The sequence below is a fragment of the Lathyrus oleraceus genome, chromosome 5 (genome assembly GCF_024323335.1).
Source record: "Lathyrus oleraceus cultivar Zhongwan6 chromosome 5, CAAS_Psat_ZW6_1.0, whole genome shotgun sequence".
In the NCBI taxonomy this organism is placed as follows: Eukaryota; Viridiplantae; Streptophyta; class Magnoliopsida; order Fabales; family Fabaceae; genus Lathyrus; species Lathyrus oleraceus.
This window is the reverse complement of record NC_066583.1, coordinates 33510728-33532365: the sequence shown is the minus strand read 5'-3', so window position 1 is coordinate 33532365 and position 21638 is coordinate 33510728. Positions and strand designations below refer to the sequence as shown.

Sequence of the window (21638 nt, the reverse complement as noted above, 5' to 3'; positions counted from 1 at the left end):
TTAACATAGCTGTTTTGCTTGGAGGAAAGTATCGGGCAAGAAAAACTTTCTTCAACTCGTTCCATGTGGTGACTGAGTTGGAAGGGAGAGATTGAAGCCATCTTCTAGCGCTATCTCTTAATGAGAAAGGAAAAAGACGAAGTCGAATTGCCTCTGAAGTGACACCATTAGCTTTAACAGTATCAGCGTATTGGACAAATACGGATAAATGAAGGTTTGGATCCTCGGTAGGATTTCCAGAGAATTGGTTCTGTTGCACATCCTGCAACAGCGAAGGTTTGAGTTCGAAGTTGTTTGCTTCGATTGCGGGCGGAGAAATACTTGAATGTGGTTCATCTTGCGATGGAGCGGCGTAATCTCTAAGAGCACGAGCTGGTTCTGCCATCTCGGGTGAAAGAAGAAGATCTTTGAGATCAGGAAATTCGATAGGAGGGAGATTGTTTTCAGCACGATATTCCCGAATTCGTCGTAAGACTCGGAGATATAGCTCGATATCGTTGATTCGTAAATAGAGCGGTTCGCCTTGTGAGCGAGTGCGTGGCATACAAATCAACGAAAGAAAGAATAGAAGAAAGAGAAACCTTAGTCTCTACAGCGTAACGGAAGAGTTACGATATCGATTAAATAAAAGTCCCCGGCAACGGCGCCAAAAACTTGATCGCTCGACTGTGTGAGTCGAGAATGGGATACAAACTGCAAGTGCACAGTTCTATCGCGTAGTTTTAAAAGATATCGATCCCACAGGGACTTATGAATCGATATACCGTTATCTAAGGTTACTACGTAAAGCTAAGGTGAAAAATGTTTGATTGTTTGGGGAAAAACTAAAAGCTAAACTAAGATCTAGATTAAATATTAATAAAACGGATATCGGTATGTAGTTCGTCAAAACTAGGGAATCAAGTCTTTGTCGGTTTCTTGGTTTTAAAATAAATCGTTTCAGTTAACTTTATTGGTTAAAGGTTTTATCTCAAACTCTCGCTCTGTTGAATAAACCATGATTTTATATTAATGTAGCTGTCACTTATAATTAAGTCAAAAACCATATTTTGAAAGCAATAAAGTTGCAGAAACTCTTTTTAAGAAAACACTGACCGTTTTAAACACCCTTATCTCAAACTCTCGCTCTGTTGACTTAGGTTATATAATTAAATCCAAATGCTTAACTCTCGTCCTCACATTCAATCTTTAAAAATACTTTTTGGAAAAGGTCAGAATTTAATTAACTCTAAAACTTGCTCTCGCCCTGATCTAGAATTAATGCCTAACTTACACTGTCCAGTTAAAACCTCAAACTCTCGCTCTATTGATTTTAACTTCTTTATGTCCTTTACTTTTGTAAAAATCTTGTTATTAAACCTGTAAGTTGAGACCGTAAAAAGATTGATTTTAATTTTAAGTTTAAATAGACCGACTCAGTCTTGATCCCTTATTCTGCTTACTTTACATACCGATATCTAGGCGAATTAGCCAGACATGCTAAATAAACAAGAATACATATCATGCATAAACAGACTCATTCCAGGCAGACAATATAAATAAATAATAAAACAAAACATTAAATAATGATTAAAGAACCTGAATGCGTAATACAATAGTCTTGAACACTCCACCACAAGCCGGTAGGATTTGTTCTTGGATTCTTCAATTAATCAATAAATTAAACCAAGGAAATAAAACTAGAATCTAACGTAAGGTTAGATCCGACAAAAAGTTGCACAATAGTTTCCGGTGTAGAAACTATTATGCGAAAAATATCTAAATGCTAAAAAGGGAAAGGTAAATTGCAAGGGAAAAAGAATGTAGAACTTGCAAAAGAAATAAATAATTAAACAATGTTAAGTTGCTGGAAAAGAAAAATAAGCAGAAGCGTGAAAAGAAAGAAAATTGGAAAAGCTTCGGCCGTATGAGCGTGGAAAAACCGAGGAGCCCTTTTAGGTTTTAGAGATAGCTATTTATATTGGTGCTGGTAACTGCTTTTCGTTTCCCAAGGTCTTCAACGTGGCTAAATGCACGGCGTGGATATAGGACACAAACTCCTCAACGTCTCTTCAAGTCTTCTGAGGGCGTTACTTGCGCCAAAAAGGTAGTGGAATGGTGTGACGCTCGTCACACCATGTGTGACGTCCGTCACAAGGCTGCTTTGCGTGACGCTCGTCACGCACCTTGTGACGTCCGTCACAGGCACAGCATTGGTGACTTGTGCGCTTTGGGCTGGGCTTTGGCATTTGGTTCCTTTTCTCTCCTTTTTGCACCTCCTTCTCTTCCATTTTCACTTGTTCTTCAAAATAGACTACCTGAGACACATAGGAAGAAAATACCACATAATATCTCATAAAATGCAGTAAACCGAAATAAATAGTCATAGAATTTAATGGAATTAAGTCCTAAAATATGATATAATTTCGTGTTATCATATAGCTAAGCATAAGCTGGAATAATGTTTTATGAAGAAGACAAAATGTGGATTGAAATCGGACACAAGAACGAAAATCATAAGGTTCGCTTGATTCAATCAAATGAAAAGAGGTTCTAACTTTCGTTTGACTATGGAAGTCAATTATCTTACACCGAATCAAAAGGCAAAGCCCAAACATGGAATGGCCAGTGATGGCAAGTCAAAACAAAGAATGTTGGTGGATAGACTCATGACTGGATGAAATGGTCATGCAAAAAAAAATGCAAATGAATGATTGATCGGAAATTTTTTCAGGGTCAAAATCGGGGTGTGACAGTTGCCCATATTTAAATATCTTTAACCAGATCATATGAAGTAGGACACTCTTCATATGATCATAGTGGGAAATGATTAAATACCAAGAAGACCCGGATTTTGACCTTGAAATGCAAATGATATGATATGATACCATATGAGACTCTCTATTTTTTTAATTTATCTGTTAGGGACATGGTGAACCCTTAACAAGAGATGTTATGCCAAACAAACCAATCTGTGGGGAATACTGATGGCCCACAGGGAAACAGACAAATAGGGTAAAATAACTCGTTGGGGATAACAATCCTGCTGGAGAGCCAGACATACACTGGAGAGTACTCAAAGTGAAAGTTGATAAATGACACTTGGAATATAAGAGATTTCGACGGTAAGGTCACACATGACTTACTAACAACTCGAACCTACATCTCTTTTTTTTAAGGAAAATTCCTACAACAGGTTCATACATGACCTGACAACACTGGAATAATCATAGAGAAAGGTTCTTCAAAACAAGTTCAGACATGACATGGTAATACTAGAATCAAAAGTTCAACAACAGGTTTATATATGTCCTGACAATGCTGGGGGAATATCAAGAAGTTCTGACAGCCGGTTCAAACATGACCTGAAAACATTAGAGAAATTCAAAAAGAGTATATCAACAGGTTCATATATGACCTGATGACAATTCGAACATTCTTGACAAATCCGGAGATTTCTCACAAGAAAATCGTCCGATCAAAAATTCTGGAAATTACTGTCAATGAAAGAGTCAAAATGACAACTTTCTAGGAAGTGCTAGGGCCAAAAGGACAGAAAAATCTCCGTAGGTGCCAACAACAATTGGACTTATACCATAAACATATGGTACAACCATCTTCAAACGGATTAGTGCCACTTACAGCTGGGCTTCAAGGGTGTTGGTGACGACCAGACTTAAAGATACCAATTACAGATGGATTTTAGATGTTGGTGACAACCAGACCTACAAGGATACCAGTTACAAATGGATTTGACAAATGCTGGTGACAACCAGACTTTAAAATGATACCATTTACAGATGGATTTGACAGATGCTGGTGACAACTAGACTTTAAAATGATACCAGTTACAACTGGATTTGACAGATGTTGGTGATAACCAGACTTTAAAATGATACCAGTTACAACTGGATTTGACAGATGCTGGTGACAACCAGACTTTAGAATGATACCAGTTACAACTGGATTTGACAGATGCTGGTGACAACCAGACTTTAAAATGATACCAGTTACAACTGGATTTGGCAGATGCTAGTGACAACCAGACTTTAAAATGATACCAGTTACAACTGGATTTGATAGATGTTGGTGACAACCAGACTTTAAAATGATACTAGTTACAACTGGATTTGATAGATGTTGGTGACAACCAGGCTTTAAAATGATACCAGTTACAACTGGATTTGATAGATGCTGGTGACAACCAGACTTTAAAATGATACTAGTTACAACTGGATTTGATAGATGCTGGTGACAACCAGACTTTAAAATGATACCAGTTACAACTGGATTTGATAGATGCTGGTGACAACCAGGATTTAAAGAGATACCAGTTACAACTGGATTTTAACATTTGAGCGCCAGTTACAACTGGACTTAATAGATAATGCCAATAACAATTGGACTTGACACAAATGGTGGTTACAACCAGCCTTAACATACCATTGACAAATGGATTTTATCAAAGTGCCAGTTACAACTGTGTTTGAGGTGCCAATTACGACTGGATTTGAGACAAGATGCTGGTGACAACCAGGCTTTAAAGAGATACCAGTTACAACTGGATTTTAACATTCGAACGCCAGTTACAACTGGACTTAACAGGTGATGCCAATAACAATTGGACTTGACAGAACATGCTGGTGATAACCAGATTTAAAGAGATACCAATTACAACTGGATTTCAAAAGATGTTGGTGACAACCAGTCTTAACAAACAACACCAGTAACAACCGGTGTTAGAGCTCAAGGGATACAATCAACAATGAGACCTGAGATTATGAAAATGAGCGTGATTTGGATTTTGTTTATGTGCATGATATATGAATGATCATGATATGCAAATGCTGACAATATACAGACTGGAAATTAGGGAAAGCTTTGTAGAGGTACTGAATCCTCAACACCAACAACTCAACCAAATGAGTGAGTAAATGCATCAAAGGAGGATCTATCAAGCTGAACAGTTACAACTGGCCCAATAATCCTTTCAGATAATGATAAATTTGTGCCCTTTGGAGATATATGTTGATCATCCAAGGGAAGTCTTGAAACTTGAGACTTGTGGGGAAAGACGAAAGGTGTCCTTTTAATATTTCCACATGTCAAAGCAAAATTGTGTTTCTCAATATGTTGAAAAAAAAAATCTTTTTGAGTTCAAAATTCATTATTAACAAATAAATGGCATTTTGCATAATAAAGAAAATCAGAGAAAAACAACAAATGATAGAATTTGATAGGCAAACTTGTATTTATTCAAGAATGGTAGCACACAAATGGTGTAGCTCCATGGAATATTACAAATTTGAAAATGGCAATAGGGAAAGGTTTACATTGAATCACAATGACTACTACTATCCCTAATAACAATGACTCCACAAAACCTCGCTTCTGAAGGGAGTAGTTGGATTGATCTTCCACCTTTAGCTCTTCTGTGTTGATCAATGACAACTGATGCAGTTTATTCCTTTTGTCCCTAATTTTTGCTTGGATCGCCCTTTCGGGTTCTCAATCCACCGGGACGCTCTTTTTTGCCTAAGTCGCCTTTTCAGGTTTTCAACTTAGCGAGCTACCATTTTTTTATCCCTAACTTTTGCCTGGACCACCCTTTCGGGTTTTCAATCCACCAAGTTTTTGTTAGGCATAGTATCTTTTGACTGCATCAGAGTTCACAGGGTGGATGAGCTCTTCGCCATCCATAGTTGTGAGAAACAAAGCACCTCCAGGGTATGCTTTCTTTACAACGTATGGGCCTTCATAGTTTGGAGTCCACTTCCCACGTGAATCTTTGTGTACTGGCAAGATCTTCTTGAGCACGAGATCCCCTTCCTTGAACTCTCGAGGACGAACCTTTTTGTCAAACGCTTTCTTGATTCTTTGCTGGTACAATTGTCCATGGCACAGAGCGGTCATACGCTTCTCATCAATGAGGTTAAGTTAATCATAGTTGTTCTGGATGCATTCAGCTTCGTCTAGCTTGGCCTCCAGCAATATTCTCATTGAAGGTATCTCTACTTCGACTGGGAGAACTGCTTCCATCCCATAGACTAAGGAGAATGGGGTTTCCCCTGTTGAAGTGCGGATTGAGGTCTGGTATCCATGCAAAGCAAATGGTAGCATCTCGTGCCAATCCTTATAAGTTTTCACCATCTTTTGCAGGATCTTCTTGATATTTTTATTGGCAGCTTCAATAGCACCGTTCATCTTTGGACCATATGGAGAAGAATTATGGCGATCAATCTTGGAAATCTCACATAATTCTGTCATTGTCTTGTTGTTCAAGTTTGAACCGTTGTCTGTAATGATCTTGCTAGGGATTCCATAGCGGCATATAATCTCCTTCTTGATAAAACGAGCAACCACATGTCTCATCACATTGGTGTAGGAAGCAACCTCCACCCATTTAGTAAAGTAATCGATGGCAACCAGGATGAAGCAATGACCATTGGAAGCCTTAGGCTCTATAGCACCAATCATGTCGATGCCCCACATTGAGAAGGGCCAAGGCGATGTTAAAACATTCAAAAGTGTTGGCGGTACATGCACTTTATCAGCATAAATCTGACATTTATGACATTTTCTGGCATAGCTAAAACAATCAGACTCCATGGTCAACCAATAATAGCCAGCTCTCAAAATCTTCTTGGCCATGGCATTCCCATTAGCATGGGTTCCAAAGGATCCTTCATGAATCTCCTTGATCAACAGGTCTGCTTCGTGTCTATCCACGCATCTGAGCATAACCATGTCATGGTTTCTCTTGTAAAGCACATCATTGCTCAAAAAGAATTTGGACGATATCCTCCTCAGAGTTTTCTTATCCAACAATGTAGCATCTTCTGGATACTCTTGACTTAAAAGATATCGCTTAATGTCATGAAACCATGGTTTACCATCAATTTCTTCTTCAATCAGCTGATAGTAAGCAGGCTCATCTCTTCGCTCGATTCGAATAGGCGGAGCTTCATTACGGAATCTAACTTGGTACATTGATGCTAATGTTGCCAAAGCGTCAGCCACTTGATTCTCTACTCTTGGGATGTGATGGAAAGTGATATCATCAAAGTATTCTATCATCTTTATAACATGAGCACGATACGGGATCAACTTCGCATCATGAGTTTCCCATTCTCCTTTGACCTGATAGATCACCAAGGCTGAATCTCCATACACCTCAAGGATCTTGATTCAGAGATCAATTGCGGCTTCAAGACCAAGAATACAAGCTTCATACTCTGCAACATTATTCGTACAATCAAAGCACAACCTTGCTGTGAAAGGGGTAAAGCCACCATTTGGATTCATCAAAACAACTCCCACACCATGACCACTGTAATTGGAGGAACCGTCAAATGCGAGCTTCCATCGAGGTCCTGGTTCTAGTCTTTCATCTAGGCATGGGATCTCACAATCCTTTATCACCATTATATCCTCATCGGGGAAATCAAACTTCAATGGCTGATAGTCTTCAACTGGTTGGTGAGCAAGATACTCTGCTAAAACACTTCCCTTGACTACCTTCTGGTTTACGTATTGGATGTCGTACTTTGACAAAAGCATCTGCCAACGGGCAAGTCTTCCAGTCAAGGCAGGTTTCTCAAAGATGCACTTTATCGGGTCCATCTTCGAGATCAACAAAGTAGTATGGCAAATCATGTACTTCCTCAAACGACGAGTGGCCCATGCTAGCGCGAAACAAGTTTTCTCTAAAAGCGAATATCGACTTTCACAATCGGTAAATTTTTTGCTCAGATAGTAAATAGTATGTTCTTTCCGACCAGTTTCGTCATGTTTCCCCAACACGCATCCCATTGACCCTTTAAGTACAGTCAGATACATGATTAATGGCTTTCCTGGGATAGGTGGAATCAAAATAGGAGGCTCTTGCAAGTATTGACGGATCTTCTCAAAAGCACTTTGACAATCAGAATTCCATTCAACAGCTTGATCTTTTCGAAGCAATTTGAAGATAGGTTCACACGTGGCCGTCATGTGTGAGATAAACCTTGAGATGTAATTCAAACATCCAAGGAAACCTCTGACTTCTCGCTCGGTGCGTGGAGCAGGCATTTCTTGTATAGCTCGGACCTTATCAGGGTCTACCTTAATTCCTCGTTAACTAACGATGAAACCAAGCAACTTCCCTGAATGGACACCAAATGTGCATTTTGCAGGGTTTAATCGTAATCTAAACTTTCTGAGGCGTTCAAACAGCTTCTTCAGATGGTTTATATGATCTTCTTCATTATGAGATTTAGCGATCATGTCGTCAACATAGACCTCTATCTTCTTGTGCATCATATCATGGAAAAGAGTGACCATAGCTCTTTGGTAAGTTGCCCTAGCATTTTTGAGACCGAAAGGCATTACCTTGTAGAAAAAGGTGCTCCAAGGGGTAATAAAAGTGGTCTTCTCCATGTCATCTGGAGTCATCTTGATTTGATTGTATCCAGAAAAACCATCCATAAAGGAGAATATAGCAAAACTTGCAGTGTTATCTACCAGAGTATCAATGTATGGTAGAGGGAAATCGTCCTTTGGACTAGCTTTGTTCAGATCCCTATAGTCAATACACATCCTCACATTTCCATCTTTTTTAGGCACATGTACAATATTAGCTACCCATTGTGGGTACTTCGCCACTGCGAGGAAACCATCATCAAATTGTCGCTTGACTTCTTCACGAATCTTCAGAGCCATATCTGGTCTTGTTCTTCGGAGTTTCTGTTTTACTGGCGGGCATTCTGGCTGAAGCGAAAGTTTGTGCTCAACGATGTCGGTGTCTAGGCCTGGCATATCCTGGTATGACCATGCAAATACATCTGCATATTCTTGTAGCAGCTTAACCAATCTCTCTTTGACGCCTGCTTCAAGTGTGGTGCCGACTTTGACTTCTTTCTTCTCTTCCTCTGTGCCAAGGTTGAGGGTTTCCACCGGTTCTTCATGTGGATGAAGGGCTTTGGACTCGTGCTCGAGCAACCTTGCCAATTCGTTGGGGATGTAACAATCTTCTTCACCCTCTTCTTCCGCTTGGTAGATAGGGGACTCAAAGTTATGAGAGGCAGTAAATTCATTGGATTCAACGGGGTTATCATTTATTCTGCATGTTTGAATAATTGATTTCTTTTAGAAAAATAAAAGATGCATAAATGAAGAGTTTTTTTGTCTTTGAAAAGATTGCCATTTTCTCAAGAGAAAGCAAATAGATGAATAATAAGAATTTAACAAAATGTCTTTCATTCACTGATAATGATTATTCGAAACTGAAAAAGGGGCCCTACAACATGCTCCATTAGCCTTGGGCAGAGCTAAGGATTTCAAAGGGAAAAAAAACAAAAATTATTACTTTGACAAAGGAAAAATTTCGGGGATCTCAACCGCCTTCCAGTTGTTCAAAGCTGTCTCACACCGGTAAACCAAACATGGCTCATCTTTGTCTTCGGTGTTGTCTTCAATTGCATTGACCTGATCTCCATGGATGAATCCTGTACTGAGGAATACTTCCTGGATACTTCGGGTGTTGTCCTTTGCAGGGACTCGGACTCCTTTCGCAGCGGAAGGCACATATCCCAGACCAAAGAGATCATGCTTCTCGTGAATATATATCAATAAGCTGACCCCAACCTTCAGGGTTTCCTCCTTCAATGCTAGACTTTGCGTTTTTCAGAAAAGCGAAAGATGAACAAGCTTTACCAACAGGGTCCTTCATCTCCATAAAAGTGGCATTGGCTATTTCAAGAACTTGGAAAGAAGTTTCCAAAGCGTCCTCATCAACCTCAATATACCTGAAGGATGAAAGGTGACTAACCACAAAGTCCTCCTCCCCATAAATAATGATCAATTGATTTTCCACCACAAACTTCATTTTCTGGTGTAAAGTGGAGGTAACTGCCCCTGTAGCATGAATCCAAGGACGCCCCAATAAGAAGCTATATGCTGGATTGATATCCATGACTTGGAAATTAATCGGGAATACATGAGGGCCAATCAATATGGGCAGTTCTACCTCTCCAATCACGGCTCTCCTGGAACCGTCAAAAGCTTTCACTACCAAGGCACTAGGTTTCATAGCTGGTCCTTGATAAGATAACTTGGCGAGTGTTCTCTTTGGCATAACATTCAAAGAAGATCCGGTATCAACCAAAACTCTTGCCAAAGCATCATCTTTGCATTTTACCGAGATATAGAGAGCACGATTGTGATTTTGTCCATCCTCAGGTAATTCCTCTCCACTGAAGCTCAAAGTATTGCAAGCTGTGATATTCACAACTACTCCATCAAATTGGTCTACTGTTATGCTTTGCGTTACATGAGCTTGGGCAAGCACCTTCAACAAAGCCTCCCTATGGGCTTGGGAGTTCAATAGCAGAGACAGAATAGAGATCTTAGATGGTGTTTGATGCAACTGGTCCACAACCTTGTAGTCACTTCTCTTGATCAACTTCAAGAATTCAACAACATCTTTGGACTGGACCACTTCGGGTTCTTTAGTGGGAGCTGCGACTATTGATTCCTTGTTTGGCCCTTGAGGAGTCACATTGAATTCAGGCGTATAAATTCGACCACTACGGGTCATTCTGCTCATTCCTGCAATATTGGTGACGTCCTCACTTACAGCTTCTGTCACTTCAACGTTTGTACTTCCTTCAATAACCTTGTCCAGAACGGTAATCTCATATTTCCAAGGCACAACCTTGGTGCTCTCATATGGAAAAGGCGTGGGCATACATATCTCAACAGGCGACGACTTACTATTCGCCGGAACCACTCCACCACTGTAATATGGGATATCAACTGGTTCAGGTAAAATGAAGCAAGGTTCAATTACCAACACATCTTCATTTTTTGTAACGCTGGAGATCTGAAGCACTCCTTTATTCATCAAGTCTTGAATGCTATCTCGTACCACCTAACACCCCTTTGGGTATGTGGCACACTCTTCACAATTTTCATGATTATCATTAACCAGACCAACTTCCACCAATCGGACATGGAATGCTGCCAAAGGAGTCTTGACATCATCCACCTTCTTAACCATAACACCAACAGAGGCATCTTCAATGACGTTCACTACAGGGTCTCCATGGGGAGGAAGAGGATTGTTCTTCACATTCGGTCCCTTATCCTTAAAAGACAGGATCTTGCTTTCAATCAGTTCACGAACCCTATGCTTCAGAGCGTAACAACCCTCTAGGTCATGCCCGGGGGCACCTTTGTGAAAAGGACAATGTGCATTAGGGTTGTACCATGGAGGAAGACGATCAGGTGGAGGTCCCATAGGTCTGGGAACCACTAAACCCTTTTGCAACAGGGCGGGATAAAGCTCAGTGTACGACATTGGGATTGGATTGAAGGTCGCCCTATCCCCTTGCCTCCTATTCTGATTCTGAGCATTTTGCCTTGGAGCTTGAGCTCTCGGCTGTTGATAGACAGGAGCTGCTGGTGCTTATTGATAAGCTGGAGGAACTGCAGCACATTGTTGAACTGGAGTCGGTCGATAAATCAGAGGCACTTGATAAGCCTGAGCAGGTTGTTGATTAAATGCGGGTGTCATAACAGCTACGTACGGTTGTAGGGCATACTGAACGAGATACATGGGCTGCTGATATGGAAAGGGTTGTTGAACATACTCCTGTGGTGAATATTGTTGTGGTCTCCTTCTTGGAGGGGCTCTTCCTTGGCCAACAGTCACATCATTTGTTTCCCCTTCCTTCTTTCTGGGAAACCCTCCAGAGAACTTCTTTGGATTAGCATTTGAAGTTCCAGCTACAGTCGCAAGTTTGCCATTTCTTAAACGATATTCGACACGAGCCCCTATAGCAACAAGCTCGGAGAATCCCAAGGAATTACTTCCAACCATCTTCTCATAGAATTGGGGTTGGACAATATCGATAAATAGTTCGGCCAATTCCTTTTCAGCAAGAGATGGTTCAACTTGAGAAGCCAGTTCCCTCCATCTCTGAGCATATTCCTTGAAGGACTCTTTGTCATGCTGGAACATGCTTTGCAATTGTCTTCTGTCAGGCGTCATGTCCATGTTATATTTGTAGTGTTTTATGAACGTGTCTGACAGTTCTTGGAAACATCTGATCCTATTCTGATCCAGACTTAAATACCACTTGGAAGGAGCCCCACTCAAGCTATCTTGAAAACAATGGATCATCAGCTTGTCGTCTTCCACGTGTGCAACCATTTTTCGGTAATACATGATGAGATGGATCTTTGGACAAGTATGCCCCTTGTATTTTTCGAAGTCTGGAGTTTTGAATTTGGCCGGAATCACCAACCCAGATGCAAGGCATATTTCTTTGGCGACATATCCAAAGACGTGGTCTCCTTCTAAATCTCGAAACTTCTTCTAAAGGAGTTGCATGTTCTCCTTTACTTCTTTGAAATCTTCAAATCTTACTTCGTCACCAACAACGGTTGAGTCGACAGTCTGATACATGTGATGTTGATCTTCAAAGTGCAGAATGTGCCTAGCATAGGCAGCTGGTGGAGCAACGGTGTGGATAACTGGGCGTGCATCGGTGTAAACCGGTAATGGCACGGCTTGTTGGACAGATTTCCCCATGTCGTGCACTACTTCCGCTCATGGGACGAAGTCGTAAGGTAGCCCATATGGAGGAAGGATTGAGGGTAACGTCCCCTGAAGTTGGACTTCTACTGCTGGGCCCGTGGTCTCTGAAATCACGGTCGCTTGCGGAACCTCAAATCTGAAGGTTAAAGCTTGTAACATTTCTCACATCTGGGATATGCCTCCCTTGATCTCGTCCAGTTCATATCTAACTCAGGCGCTATCTTGCTCTTGTTCAGCCATCCTTTGTCTTGCTCGGGCACGAGTATTGTACGGGTGTTGAAGATTCAGCGTGAAACTGAGGAAGAAAGGACAGAGTGAGACTCTATTTTGGAAATGTATGAATGCATGTATGGATGCATCTTGTTTGCAAAACTCTTGGTTAGTTTCAGTCATTCATTTTAGAAATGCCACAACCTTGTTCGCAAGTATTTAAAGCAATAAAGCAATAAAACACAATAAAATGAATCCCAAAAGCGATTTTTCATTACTTAGAACAAAGTTCAAATACAAACAACGTGCTTATGGCTTATGGGCTTTCCGAACCGTAGCAAGGTCGGTAGTCAGCCCTTCCAACATCGGCTTACAAAATTTAATGAAATTAAAGACTTGACGTGGGGTGTTCTCTGGACACATGCACCAATCAACTTCTTGCAGTTTCTCAGGTAGCTCTTGCATGACAGAATTTGCAAATCTGGACAGCCTCAGAAATTTGCCCTTCCACTCAGTGTAAAGCCCTTGGAGGTCTTGAATGATGCGCAAGTCTTCAGCCTTGGTCACCTCTATGTCCCTATAAAGGTTTCTCCAATATCTTCACTCACCTAGCAACATCAGATAGCCATCATCCTGATCCCCACTTTCAAGTGCCTGGATTCTAGCATTGGCTTGTTCCAACTGATAGTTCAGCCGTGTGCAAACTCTTTCTGACTCTTCAGTCCTCAGCTTCTCGCGTTCCAGAGTATCCTTGTATTTATGAAAGGTATTCTCCAGTTCACGAGTATGAATCTCAGAAATCAGTCGTGCTTCCCTTTTCATTTCAAGGGTCAATTCCAGAGTCTTGTTGAGTTTTTGAATCCGGAGTAAAGCTCTATCCAACTCCTCCTCCTTTGTCTTGAACATAGATTTAGTGCTGTAGAGCGCTTATCTGAACTTTTCTCTCCTTGCCTCAGACTCCCTAGCTCTTTTGTTGGAGATTTAAAGCTCTTTGTCCTTCTTTTGTTGACCGTCTTTCAAATTCCCATTCCCTATCGAGACTCGGCCGAGCTTAATCCTCAAGTCGGAATTCTCCAACTCCAACTCCTTAATATGGGCGTTGAGTTTCTCCATATCTTCAGGTAATATGGGTTCTGGCTCAGGAACCAACGGATAGATAGAAGGATCAAATGGAAAAGGGAGTTTAACCATCTGAACCCTCTCTCTAACCCAACAAGTATAAGGCTCTTGAGCGATGGCATTTCTCTTACCCAACTCCTTACCCTTTCTGATAACTGCTTGCCAAGACCTCTTGATCTTTTTCACCGTGGGGTGATCTGCTTCAGCATTGTGTAAGATGAAAGGCTCTAAAGCTTCAGCTTTTGGAGGGCCATTCATAGGGTAACCATGTTGCGTCAAAGATAACACGGGGTTATAGTTGATGCAACCCTTGGTTCCTATAAAGGTACATTGGGGAAGTCTCCAATGCTGACAATAACATCCTCGGTTTCCCAATCCCTGATATACCACTTAACATGATTGGAGTTGAGGGAAGCTAACTTCTGGGAGGGCTTGAGTTCCTTTGAGACAAAAGGGCCTTCTTCGTGCATATGAGATCTAAACCAGGCATGCAACAACTGCGCACAACATAAGATGGTTCCTCCCTTCTTCTCATGACGATTATGGAGAGCGTAGTGGAGGTCTGCCAAGAGGAACAGTACAGGGTTACCAGAGAGGAAGATTCTCACCGCCAGGTGGTCCACAAAATGGTCAATATTTGGGAAGAGAACTATCCCATATACCAACACGGCTAACACAACATAAAAGGCTTCCTAATTCCCCTCCTTTTCCATCTTCTTAGCTTGATCTTCCAAGAACTTCCTAGAAAAACCATTGAGAGCTCCCTTCACATCCCAATTGTCCACGACTTCAGAAACCTTCAAACCCAAAGCTAAAGCTATCCTCTTGGGAGGAATACCTTCATCAAACTTCGGAAATGGATTATGATCCCTCAGGTTCCGGCCTACAACCCTCTCAAATTCCTCCAAGGTAGGAGCCAATTGAAAGTCAGAAAACGTGAAACAACGTAGAGGTGGATCATAGAATTGAGCAATAGTCATTGTGGTCATCATGTCCATCTTCTCATTTAGGATGTCCAGGATTCTTCCATAGTCTTGCACAAAGATGTTGAGTTTGATTGGTGTTACTTTGGCACTCAACTTTTGCAGGCTGGCAAGGTCCACGTTCTTGTATTTGAACTGAAAAGTGCTTCTTCTCTCAGGATTCATTTTGCTAACAAGTCTTGGATTCCTGAAATAATGCGAAACAAAATAAGAGTTTTGCTTTTTATGCGTATGCAATGAATGGATGGATGCAATGTTTTTTTTTGTACAGGTTCAAAGGTCTGAGGTATGGATAAATCTGATTGCTTTCCAAAATGGGGTTCTCACCGGGTATGATCTAGGGCTTTGTTACAAAGGATCCCCAGAGTCATTGATTCACAAGAATGTTTGACGCTTACGAAAAATACTTTCCGGTCGTCAACTCCATCAAGGGAATCTATTCTGGGTGAGGCTCTCGTACCGAATCTTACGAAGTATTCACCTCGAGATTCCGTACTACGCAACCATCGACTTGGTTCTAGACAGGGTACTCAGAGTCATGGATTCAAAAGAATGTTTGACGCTTACAGAAAATACTTTCCGATCGTCAACTCCATCTAGAGAATCTATTCTGCGTGAGGTTCTCGTACCGATTCTTATGAAGTATTCACCTCGGGAATCCATATTACGCAACCATCATTTCTAGTTGGCCAAAGGTTCAATGTTCTAAAAGGTTCTTAGAGTCATGGACCCCTTTGAAATATTGAAGCTTACGAGGTATCCACCTCGGGCGACAATATTTGCAAAAGGATCTACTCTAAGTGAGGTTCTCGTACCGACTCTTACGAAGTATTCACCTCGGGAGTCTGTACTACTCAACCATCACCCTATCTTATGTCTTTTCACTCTAGACTCGGGTATAGAGTCTTTCCCACATGGTTTGCAATCAAATATCCAAGTACCCAACACAGTGGAACCAATATACAACAAATATATCAATATAACAATAAAGATAATAAAAGAAATAAATAAGGAAAAGCCACACAATTAAACAAACAAAGGCACACAAACATCCTAACTAGGCTTGACTCACTTAGGGAACGGTTTTCCCCAGCAGAGTCGCCATCTGTCGTACCTCGGAAAAGAATTGAGAGAACGACCTAGCGAAGCGCAATCGCATGCTCACAATGATGGACTGAACAGGGTCTCCATCGAACTTTATTTATTGCTAAAAAGGGAAGGGGAAATATCGATAAAACCCAAGAGAGAACGACAATGATATTGGTCGTCGCAACCAAATCAGGGTTCGGGAGTCGATTACTCAAGGGGAAGGTATTAGCACCCCTCACGTCCGTTGTACTCAATGGGAACCGTTAGGTTAGTTGTGCGTATTAGTGTTAGTTTGAAATGTTAGGCTTTTCAAGTTATTAGGTGGGAAAGAAAGAATAGAAGAGAGGAAAATGTTTTTGGATTTTCGACGAAGGACTAAACCTAAGTTTTTTATTAGTGGGCCTGACAAGATTTACAAATCCTGCTCCTACGTATCTCAATAGAGAACTCAAGGCTTACGTAGTTCTGGGTAGAAAAATGTTCGTTTGTTGGTCGATTTTAGCGAAAGCTACTTTGTGTCAAATCGACGAAAACATTGTTGGACTACCCAAAACAGGTGGAGAAACATTGCCTTGCATTGTTTTGAAACAAAGTAACTTTCGTTTGAGAAAAGGTTTAAGAGTCAATCGCACGGCAGCGAGAAAAAAAATTAATTGGTTTGATGTGTTTTGAGTAATGGCGAGAACTTGGATGGGCGAGATATCCATCTCGAATCCTAGTCTCAGGAGTGCGTGGTATCCACCACGTTCCATTTCCATCTTTATTGAAAAGGTGTTTAATAAGAATTAGGTGTTCTTTTGGATTTGATTGAGAAAGGGTTTGATGAAACCGCATTGATAATTTTTAAATGATGGCGAGAGCTAAGATAGGTGAGATATCCATCTCAAATCTTAGTCTCAGAAATGCATGGTATCCACCATGTTCCATTTCCATCTTTATTGAAAAGGTCTTAAATATGAATTAATTATTTTTTGAGTTTTTATTGTGAAAATGGCTTGGCATTGGATAAAGCATTTGATGAACGATTGAGAAAGATTTGAATGAAGTGGTTTGGAAGAAATGGAATGGATAGAAATAGGTTGATTCCTTTATTGAGAAATTACTCGACGTTGGATCGAGTCATTATTTTTGATATTTTTGAAAACAAATTGATTTTATTCTTGTGTTAGTAGATAGCTAAACAGTCAAGCAAGTAAAGAAATTAAGCAGTAAAATTATTACATGTCATAGGAGTGGGGGTACATTTTGTCGAATGGGGATTCAAGATAGAGAAATAACTAAATCGGGCCCAATCAAATGAATAAATAATGCATGAGTGTAGGTGCAAGAGAACTGTCTCATTGTAAGAAGGTCCAAGAGTAAGCCACGTGAAGAAAATAACAAATACAACAAGTTATATTTACAACACACTTAAAAATTAAATCAAAAAAGTAAAATCGATACATGCACGAATTAAAATCGGGATGCGAGGATGCGAATCAAAGTCGCATAAGCAAAGACGTGCAAGGCAAATGGAAATTGAGAAACAAACAAAAACAAAAACAAAATCCTATGTAATGTGCTCAAAGCCGGTTTGCGCATATTGACAATAATCGAAATGTCATATGAGATTAATCATAACGCGACGAAATTCTATTGTTATCTCGATAAAATAATCATGGATAAACAACATGAGAGTAGTTGAATCCATAAATAAAAATCGATGTTTCAGCAATTAAAATAAGTCAAATGGGAAAACATTAAAATCAATGAGTGTTGGATAAATGCATATAATATAAAAGGAAATTAAAGGAAAGAAGAATGAAAATTTTATTGTACATCAAAATCTAAATGCCATACACGGGTATCGAACCCACCACACTAAGGGAGACGAAATTGCTTTCTCTCCACTCGGCCACTGATGGTCATTTGTTAACCCAATCAACGACTTAAGCATCTAATCAAAAAACAAACGAAACAAAGTAGAGAAAAAAAAATGGAAAGCCAACATGGGCCACAAATACTTGGGCCGAGTGAGATGTCCAACGAACCCTTGGACCGTGGAGACTCGGGTCACACAAAACCCACTCCATGTTGGCCAAAATGAGGTGGCGATTCAAGGACCAAGCCCCTAGCCGCGTGGTTGTTGGGCGATAACCAAGGAAAAACGGCCACCATCAATTGTTGGCTGGCAGCTTTTCAAAAGCTGCCGAAATGAAGGGTCAAAAGCTGATTAAAGACACGGGAAAACGAAAAGGCAGAGTAGTGGGGATGGCAAGCTTTATGCATCGGTCCAACCACCTTGAATCCTTTGATAAACCAAATAAATGAAGCAACATTGAAAATGAACAAATAGGAGAGGGAATAAAGCTCACAATCAAAAAACTTCATCTGCGATTTCCAAAAGAAACAAACTCATTTATTCATCCCAAATATTCATTTTCTTTCCATTTTGAACATAAAACAAAAAAATTAAGAGCAAGATAAAATCACAAACACAACATAGGCGGCGGTATTATTAAAGCAACATGGAGGCTTCAATGAAACCAAATCGGAACACAACCATGGTTTCCTTTGAAGGATGCAAAGCAGAATTGAAACATAGAAATAAAACTCGGAAAGGAAGCTAACCGGTTACAGCGAGATCGACCGACGAATGTAGGTAAGCATTTCGCTTGAACGTTTTCCCCTAGCGTTTCCTTTCTTCTTGTCGTCTGTTACGAGCTCCCGTCCGTCCTATGCTTTTTGTTTTGCAGAATTCTTCCTTCCTTGTTAATGAACAATATCGGCTACTCTCTTCGTGTTCAGTGGTGGTGGCGGTTGGAGATCAGTAGGGTTTCGATTGGAATTCTTTTAGGGTTTTTTCTCTATCTCTCCCTTTTATGAACAATATCCGTCCCCCTTATATACGAGTGGTTATCCTTTCTTTCTCTGCTGTATTTCTTCAGAGTAGTGGAAAACGTCCGTACGGAAGGCGTTTGGAGATTTTGTCTTCACTCGAGCTGGTGGTCCCTCTCGGTCCTCTCCGTCTCCAAAAACTTTTACTGTCGGTAAGAAATAATTTCACTACTGTAACCTTCCTTAGACAAAAATTTTGCGTTTTTTGGAATTAAACTGATTTGGGTGTTGTTGTTAATTCGAGCTAGACCATTGTTGCAGGGAAAACATCACACTGTGTTGAGCTTGGACGCCGCGTGCCAGGAAAATGGTTCGTTCATGCCATATGAAAGTGCAGCTGCAGTGGGTTCATTGATAATTCTATGGACGGCAAGACCGACAAATCTTCCAGCATCTTTGTTGTCTGCCTCTGAGCAAGATAATCCTCTGGAAGAGATGAACCTTTGAGATTTGCTTTAGACCAACATTTTAACCGCAACTGAGACATCCAAAGGCTTCCAGGAACAATTAAGAATTATCTCAAGCCATTATTGTCAACATGTTGAGGCAATATTCTCTACATTTTGGGTGAGAGAGTCCGAAGGTGTGCCTGCATAACATGCTGCCTATGACCTTCCGGATTGGAAAATACCTCAGTACAAATGCCACAAACCCAAAACTTTCATGTTTTATTGGCTTTGGCATAAAATAATGCTTCAGATAAAACATCTTTTGGCAAAGTCTCTTTTGTATATGCTGAGCTCACAATTAGTCACTGCTTCCCTTCCATGGCTTTGGATAGCTGTTGCTGCTTGTTAGTGTCGTTGGAATATTTACTTCCCATCGTATGTGTATCGTTGACGGACAAAGGAATCCATGTCCTTGACTGCCTTTGTTGTGCCAACCTCCTTCTTTTTCTAAATAGTATGCAGCAAACTCCGGCTAAGACCACTGCACTCACTACCCCAACGCTCACGCCAGCTATCAGGCCAACATGACTAGAACTCGAACCAGAGGTATCACCACCAGCACCAGACACCACATTTGCACTGAGACTGCCAATAGAATTGTTCATTTTCATGATCTCCAGCCCATTCAAAATAGCATTGCGGTTGTCCTTATTCGAAGTGGAAGCGCCAATACTTACATTTAGTTTATTGCTGTCAGCTAGTGGCACAATCAAATCCATAAAATATGGAACACCCAAAACATTATTACCTTTAGAACTAAGATCAAGATCCTTAGCAGCTGCCATTGAGTCAATATAAACATTGAAGTAAAGTAAATTGAGAGCTTTACTGACTATATCACAAAAGTGAGCTCGAACAAGGTATTGAAATCCAGGCTCCGCATCAAATTGCCATGTCACATTGAAATTAAGATTAGTATCACCGGTGGACGTGTTCGTGTTCATCTCCGCGGCAGTACCATAAACACTAGGCGGACAGTGTTTTGTGTTGCTCCTCCATCAGCATACTTAACACCAGGAATATTCGAAACATCATTGGCAAGGTTCGATGTTAGAAGAAACTTTAGATCTGAAACCCAAGTTCTCCGGAAAGGGTCCTCTCCAGATGTAACAATTGGACCACCCATGTTAACCCTCCAATAGTCTCCAAAGCCTGAGCCCCCAAACCCGAATACGACGTCAACAGATTCAAGTTAAAAGCATCATCAATAATGAGATCATCAGAGACAGAAACAACCTCAATTGCATTCACAAATGCAACCGAACTATCCAAAGGACGAAAGGTAATCTCAAGGGTATCTGTGGTAACATTGATAGAATATTCCTTCATAAAAGGATTCTTCTGCATAGTTAAACCACTAATAAGAATAATGGTTTGCATCGATACATCGAATTTCGCAGCATTCAAATTATATCTATCATAAATAAATGGAAAAAAATAAAACCGGATCCAGTTTCTCCCCTGTTGGTTAATTGGAAAAGTGTACTTTGAAGATCCAGTGAAAACTCTTGCAGTTCTATAAAGTGGTGATTCATTATCTTTAGAAGAAACTGAATTTGCAAAAGTAGTAGCAAGAATTTCTTGTTGAGTTGTAAGTAACTTCTTAGATAAAGTATCTGAAGTGAAATTGTGGTTACCTACTGAAGTAGTTGAAGTTGATCCATAATCTATAAGGTAATTATCAGCTGGAACAAAAGTTGCACAAAAACACACCAAAGGCAATAGATTCAAAGCACAGATAATCATACCAACTTGTCTCCAATCCATCATAATGGGTTTTCTGTTTTGCTTCAAAAAAAAACTATCTTTTTTAAGCAATTTGAATCCTAGGAAGATCTTTTAACACTGTTGTAGTTCAAGTAGAATGACGGTAGAGAGAGAGAGAGAGGAAAAGACAAATTTGAAAGGATCTGTTTTTTTGTTATTTTGAGAGAGAGATTTGAATGGAAGAAGAAGAAAAAAAGACAAGTTGAGGAAGAATATAGCTAAGCATAAGCTGGAATAATGTTTTATGAAGAAGACAAAACATGGATTGAAATCGAATACAAGAACGAAAATCATAAGGTTCGCTTGATTCAATCAAATGAAAAGAGGTTCTAACTTTCGTTTGACTATGGAAATTAATTATCTTACACCGAATCAAAAGGAAAAACCCAAACATGGAATGGCCAGTGATGGCAAGTCAAAACAAAGAATGTTGGTGGATAGACTCATGACTGGATGAAATGGTCATGCAAAAAAAATGCAAATGAATGATTGATCGGAAATGTTTTCAGGGTCAAAATCGGGGTGTGACAACTTTCACCTTACTTTTAAAAACACCAAGTAAGTGAGTGGGGGTACAAACTCACA

The 21638-nt window shown here is 40.3% G+C and overlaps 1 pseudogene; it reads right to left on the bottom strand.

Annotated features, from left to right (window-relative positions):
• Positions 1–19588: 19588 nt before the first annotated feature.
• LOC127078577 (receptor-like protein kinase HERK 1) lies at positions 19589–21290 on the bottom strand (annotated as a pseudogene).
• Positions 21291–21638: the final 348 nt, after the last annotated feature.